We start from the raw sequence: 7,500 nt of genomic DNA, 5'->3' as shown, positions 1-7,500 counted from the left end.
AGAATAGAAGGGGAGGGAAGAGAAGAAAAATAAGTCATAGAAGTCATAGAAGAAGGAAGATAAAAAGAGGAAGAAAAGAAGAGAGGAAAGAAAAATAAATTAAGTCATTGACGAGAGAGAGAGAGTAAAAAAAAAAAAAGGAAAAGAAGTACAAAAGAAAAATAAATGAAAAAGTCACAGATGAGAGAAAAGATGAAGAGAAAATGTAAGAAAAAGAAATTAAGTAACCCATAGATGAAAAGAGAGGAAAGAAGAACAGAAGAGGCGTGGAGAGAAGTGCGAAAAGAAGTGAGGAAATCATAGATGGAGTGAAAGAAAGGAGAAGGGAAACAAGGAAGGAGAATTGAGAGAGAGAGAGAGAGAGAGAGAGAGAGAGAGAGAGAGAGAGAGAGAGAGAGAGAGAGAGAGAGAGAGAGAGAGGAGAAAGAGAAAAATTAGGGGAATAAGAAGGATTACAAATGTGAAGAGTGGCATACAGGGAGAGAGGGAAAGAGAAGAGGAAGTTACATAGATAGGTAACAACAATGTATGGGCAGGTTCTTTAAAGAGAGCTTTTAAAGAGAAAGTCCTGTGTGTGTGTGTGTGTGTGTGTGTGTGTGTGTGTGTGTGTGTGTGTGTGTGTGTGTGTGTGTGTGTGTGTGTGTGTGTGTGTGTCGAAGGATAAATCTATCTACCCTGATCGGATTAACTTAACAAGAATAAAACAAAGGAAAAGAAAAGGAAAAGGCAACAAGAATGAAAATAAAGAACAAACAACAAACAACAACAAAACAACTGCAAAAAAAAAGATAGCAACAAAACGTCAACTTTTACGACAAACAAACACCACGAAAAATCACAAACAAAAGTAAGGTACGAGAGAGAGAGAGAGAGAGAGAGAGAGAGAGAGAGAGAGAGAGAGAGAGAGAGAGAGAGAGAGAGAGAGAGAGAGAGAGAGAGAGAGAGAGAGAGAGAAACCCAAATAAACAAGTTGTAAACAAACAAAAAAAACAAAACAGCAACACACGCCAAGGTCGATCCACGCCTCACACACACACACACACACACACACACACACACACACACACAGGTAAGGGGCACATTCTCTCTCTCTCTCTCTCTCTCTCTCTCTCTCTCTCTCTCTCTCTCTCTCTCTCTCTCTCTCTCTCTCTCTACTACTACTACTACTACTACCACCACCACGTTCACAAGGACCACCACCACCACCACCACTATCACTATTACTGCTCCTATTACTACTACCACCACCACCAACATAACCACCACCACCACCGCCATTGTTAATAGAGGCGTTAATAGCTATCGTCTGCGGGTTTCGAACGGCGGACAGTAGATTACTCAGTGTTGGGCCAGCAAGGGGAGGTCACCTGCCCGATACATCCACCAGGTAACACCCAATCCAATTAACCTAGATCGGCACCAGCCCGCATGCACGCACACACACACACACACACACACACACACACACACACACACACACACACACACACAGACACACACTACAACCTTTGACTACTATACTACTACTACTACGTATTACTGCTGCTGCTGCTGCTGTTACAACTACTACTACTGCTACTACTGGTACTCAAACAGCAGACGTAAAATCAACAGTCAGAACAAACATTCACAATACCAACAACAGGGGAAAAATCTCTCTCTCTCTCTCTCTCTCTCTCTCTCTCTCTCTCTCTCTCTCTCTCTCTCTCTCTCTCTCTCTCTCTCTAATCAGAATCTTTATTTTGTAGTATTTTTTTATCTAATATCCAAGGCAACAACAGCAACAACAACAATAACAACACCGGGTTATTGTTCCTTATTAACGTGAGAAGATTATGGGGGTGGAACAAGGGTGAATCAGAGGAGGAGGAGGAGGAGGAGGAGGAGGAGGAGGAGGAGGAGGAGGAGGAGGAGGAGGATAATTAAAGGTCATGGGAGAAAGACGAGACGAAAGATGGGGAGAGAGAGAGAGAGAGAGAGAGAGAGAGAGAGAGAGAGAGAGAGAGAGAGAGAGAGAGAGAGAGAGAGAGAGAGAGAGTCAATTACTTAGGTAGCGGCTTCTTTCGGAGTAAGGACGAGAAAAGGACTCTAAAGGACTCTCAAGAAACTAAAAGAAGAACAGCCACTCCACAGTGACTAAAGGACACGATGAATGTATAAATTAAATAATGAATAAACTCTGTCAGGAGAGGAGGAGGAGGAGGAGGAGGAGGAGGAGGAGGAGGAGGAGGAGGAGGAGGAGGAGGAGGAGGAGGAGGAGGAGGACAGGCGGGTATTAAAAGCCCCTCTTCTCGCCCCTCAAACATTCTGATGGGAAGGGGACGCTGAGATAGGATACACTAGGTTAGGATGGACAGTTAGGATACAAAGAAGCACAAAGGAACATAAAAGAAGAACAAAGCCTCAGACATTTACCTTTTAAGACGTTATTTGCCGTGTTATACTACGTAATATAAAAGAGACAATGCAGTAAAGACGAATGGTTCCCCCACTGTGTCAAGTACGAAAGTGATGTATACAGAACTCGTAATGTGTTGAGAGGAGCAGTGTTGGTCTATGACTCTATAGTGTTATTTCTATGCCGAGTGGGTCAGAGGAGGCTTGGCTAAATGGACTGGTCTTTACTATAGAGGGTAGAAGTGGACGGAATGGCCAGTGTGGTGCCTCCATTCGTCTGGGCTTTGCTGGGTGAGGAGAGAGACGCCATACTAAACAAGATTTGAGCTAGACGGTCTGAACAAATTAATGTGTACTGACTGGACCTGACTGACTGGATTTGACTGGGATGAACTAACTTCTAACTGAATTAACAGTACACTCGGGCCTACTGACTCAGCGACATAGGGTGAGTTACTAACTGGATCTGACTGAACGGGATGAACTAGTAACTTAATTTGATAGACTGACCTACTGATTCAACCAATGGAGAGAGTGAGCGTGTAATTGAACCGAAGAGGATGGGATGAAGTGGAACAGGATAGGAGCAGAACTAAACAAGACTTCAGAGTGGTAAATTTTAATAACACTAAACCAATAAAGAGTGAGACTGTCTGAGGTCACGCTGGGGAGGAGAATGAGCACGCAGAGATGTAGACACAGTGAAATATAATGAAGAGAACTGTGATGACCTACAACGGAATATAAAGTAGATTGAGAAGACTGAAGTGTAATGTAAGCTAGAGTGAGATTAGATTAACTGAAGGAAGTATGGATTAAGAATAAACTCGAACTGGAAGGCACTAGACTGGATTGAGTGTGACTGGGATGGAGAGGAATGGAGTGGGGTGGGGTGGAGTACTGCAGGACTGGCCAGGGAGGGAAGGGCGGAGCTGAGGCCAGGCCGTGTGAGTGGCAACCGTTTTAACAGAGGCTGGCGGAGGTCAGGAGTCGGGGGAGACAAACGTGGCGTGAAACAGATGAAAAACTTCCAACTCACTGACCCCCTGACCAGACGCTTGCCAGACGTGTGTGTGTGTGTGTGTGTGTGTGTGTGTGTGTGTGTGTGTGTGTGTGTGTGTGCTCTTTTTACTTACGCAAGTTGGTGTTTACATGTACGCATGACCTCGGCATATATCCATGCTCTCTCTCTCTACACACACACACACACACACACACACACACACACACACACACACACACACACACACACACATACACACACACACATATACACACACACGCGCGATTCCCACCATGGTGCGAGCCATCAATCAATGGTATTTCCCTTCTAGATTAGACTTAGCTTTAGGATAAATTTTAAGTATTTCCCCACCCACTCTGTACATTTTCTGTTTGTTAACTGCCTAAAGAATAAACCGTTTATTATTATTATTATTATTATTATTATTATTATTATTATTATTATTACACACACATAACCAGACAACATGCGTAACTACATATCTGCTGGATGACGAATAGTGCCTACTTACCTGTCAGCTCTTTCACACACACACACACACACACACACACACACACACACACACACACACACACACACACAAAAGATACACTATTTCCCACGAGTTCAAAACGTCCCTATAAAAACAAACCTGAAAACCCACTAAACAACCACACACACACACACACACACACACACACACACACACACACACAAAAAAAAAAAAAAAAAAAAGAAAGAAAAACAGCGACAGAAAAACGGCAACGAAAAAAAGAACTTACACAATTTGCGACGACAAGAAGAAGAAAAAAAGTTAACAAAAAGTGAAAATTACGAAAGCTTTCTCCCACCCACCCACATCCTCCTCCTCTTTACCCTCCCTCAAAAAAAAAAAAATAAATAAATAAATAAATAAATAAATAAAACAAAAATTAATAAACCAACAAAAGCAAAACAGTAAACAAAGAAAGGAATGATTCAGAGGAACACACACCCTCATTATTCCGCGCTCTCTCCTCCACCTCCCTGTCCCTTGCCCATCCCAGCGCCCCCAGACCCCACCCGCCTCTCCACCCTATCTACCGTACCCCGTATTATGTATAAAATTACTCCCTCATGATCTTCTTCCTGTATTGCTATTTTTATAACTTTTTTTATTGTTTCCGACACACTTTCCCTTCACGATGACTGAGCAGTGTCTGTGTGTGTGTGTGTGTGTGTGTGTGTGTGTGTGTGTGTGTGTGTGTGACGTCACCTCATACAGTGTAGCCGCCGCCCGTGTGAGGAAGAGGCAAATTAAGGGCGTGGAGGGGCGGCGCGTCTGACCGACTGCCTGACTGCCTGACTGCTTGATTGAATGAGATATTAATACATGAATGACTGATACACGAGGACAGCTGACTGCTCGCTGACTCACGGACTGAATGACTCGCTCAATGAAAATAGTGATGACTTGGTTTTTTTTTCTTTTCTTTAATTCACTGACTGACTGCATTACTGAAATCGACTAAATTAACTAAATAGCTTCATCTTTGGCGACATAGAATTAAGCTTGTCTAATTATATGATGGACTGACTAACAAATGAATAACTCACTGATGTTAAACTGACTGGTTGACAGACTGCATGACAAACAAGACAACTGAAATAAAAAATAAAAAAAATTGCTCCCCTTTACAACTAGCCTGGTTATCTTATCGACTGACTGACTGACTGACTGACTGACTGACTGATAGATAAAACGACAGCCTGGGCAAGACAAGAGAAACCTCCGACCTAAATCCAATAAATGAATAACTCAGAAAAATAAAAACTGATGATAATTATTGCAAAATGTGAGAAGAAGAGAGAGCGAGAAGATGAAGGAGAAATAAGAACGGTAATAAGTAATTGGGAAACTGAAAAGTGAAAAAGAAAAAGATAAGGAAAAGAAAAATGAAAGACGAGAATGAGATAAAATGAGACGAGAAAAGATAGACAGAAGAGAGAACAGAGAAAAAGAGAAAACAAAGACTATGAGTCGTATAAAAGAACGGACGTAATGAGAGAGAGAGAGAGAGAGAGAGAGAGAGAGAGAGAGAGAGAGAGAGAGAGAGAGAGAGAGAGAGAGAGAGAGAATGACATTTTATCTGCTGCTGCTATCACCACCACCACCACCACCACTACCACCACAACAACAACGACAACAACAAAAACAACAACAAAACAACAACAACAACAATTACGCTGGAAAGAAGAGATAAAAATAGGAAAGACAAAAAGGATGCGGAAGAGAAACAAAATCGGATAACTTTCTCATTACCAGCGTTGCCTTTCGTCCTCCTCCTCCTCCTCCTCCTCCTCCTCCTCCTCCTCCTCCTCCTCCTCCTCCTCCTCCTCCTCCTCCTCCTGCTGCTGCTGCCTCTGTCTTCTCTTAATTCCGAGTCGAGTTTTCAATGAAGTTCACTGAAATTTGAAACGTATTTTTCCTTCCGCCGAGGAGGAGGAGGAGGAGGAGGAGGAGGAGGAGGAGGAGGAGGAGGAGGAGGAGAGGAAGGGATGGAAGGGAAATAAAAGGACCACGAATGGGAGGAGGAGGAGGAGGAGGTGGTGGAGGAGAAAGGGATAGGAGAGAAACAGAAGAACGACAAAGGGGAGGAGGAAGAAAGTGGAAGCAATTTTCTACTCCAGCTATGCTCTCTCTCTCTCTCTCTCTCTCTCTCTCTCTCTCTCTCTCTCTCTCTCTCTCTCTCTCTCTCTCAATACGCCATGAGAAGTAGCTTTAAAGAGAGTGAAATTGACTGTGGCGTCTTAAGTGTGTGTGTGTGTGTGTGTGTGTGTGTGTGTGTGTGTGTGTGTGTGTGTGTGTGTGTGTGTGTGTGTGTGTACCTACGTGCGTGGGATCATGTAGGTCACGTTACACAGTGATTGTTGTGTGCGTCAACTGGCACGCACACACACGAGCTGGAAAATTGGAAAGAAAACACACACACACACACACACACACACACACACACACACACACACACGTCTAAACAGTGAAGATATATACACGTCTAAACATTAAAATATATATAGCAAATACAACATAGAAAGCAATAAATAATCTCTCTCTCTCTCTCTCTCTCTCTCTCTCTCTCTCTCTCTCTCTCTCTCTCTCTCTCTCTCTCTCTCTCTCTCTCTCTCTCTAAGGCAGAGAGTGAGGGTGTCCGGCATGGTATTGCGAGGATGATCTTTTCCCTGCGTAATAAATCTGACGCGGCGCGGCGGCACGGCTAAACCTGTTCCTTCTCGGGGACGTTGTTTGCGAGGAAAATTTACTGTTTAAAAATAGCGAAAGGCTTTACGAATGTCGGCACAAATATACTGCTGGTGATCACGAACGAGGAGTTACGAAAGACAAACTGATGTGGAAACTAGGCTTTAACTAGACTCTACTAAATTACACACATATACAGCACAATAATCATAGTCATCTTCCGCAGTGCAGTATAGTACAATGAATCATGTAATAAGTGAATAGCCAGTCTCATCGAGCAGGGTTTTGTACAATGCTATGTTCGTACAGCTATACTTTTTTTTTCATAAAGATAACCTAACCTAACCAAACCTAACCTAGCCTAAACCTAACCTAACCTAACCTAACCTAAACCTAACCTAACCTAACCTAACCTAACCTAACCTAACCTAACCTAACCTAGCCTAAACCTAAACCTAACCTAACCTAACCAAACCTAACCTAACCAAACCTAACCTAACCTAACACAGAAGATATGAGTGTAAGCATAAATGTGCAATAAGATTTTAAGGCTCTTATATCGATAAACGTGTCTACTCCATTGTTTACACAGACTCACGTACTGGGAGTGTATATAAACAAAGCAGCAGCCACACGTCTGCCTGCTGACTTCTCGCGTCTTCATGTTCTTACGCTTTTACGAAAACAAACAACAGAAACAACATAAAGGTGGTGTTAACAAATAAAAACGACAGCATAGCCGCATCTAAGTAAGCAAAGTGAAAGGTAAAAGTCATGCCACAAAATAAAAGGACATAAAAGGAGTTTCAATAAGAATGCAGCCCAGCGTGACCCTGCGTACAGTGTGCCGAGTGACGCCCTG

General features: G+C 43.0%; 1 protein-coding gene across 2 annotated transcripts in view; it reads right to left on the bottom strand.

Annotated features, from left to right (window-relative positions):
* LOC135104490 (uncharacterized) overlaps window positions 1–7,500 on the bottom strand; it is a 101,014-nt gene that overhangs the window by 54,377 nt on the left and 39,137 nt on the right. The gene's annotated exons all lie outside the window — the stretch shown is intronic.

The sequence above is a fragment of the Scylla paramamosain genome, chromosome 10 (genome assembly GCF_035594125.1).
Source record: "Scylla paramamosain isolate STU-SP2022 chromosome 10, ASM3559412v1, whole genome shotgun sequence".
In the NCBI taxonomy this organism is placed as follows: domain Eukaryota; kingdom Metazoa; phylum Arthropoda; class Malacostraca; order Decapoda; family Portunidae; genus Scylla; species Scylla paramamosain.
The sequence above is the reverse complement of the archived record's forward strand: the minus strand, read 5'-3'. Positions and strand labels throughout refer to the sequence as shown.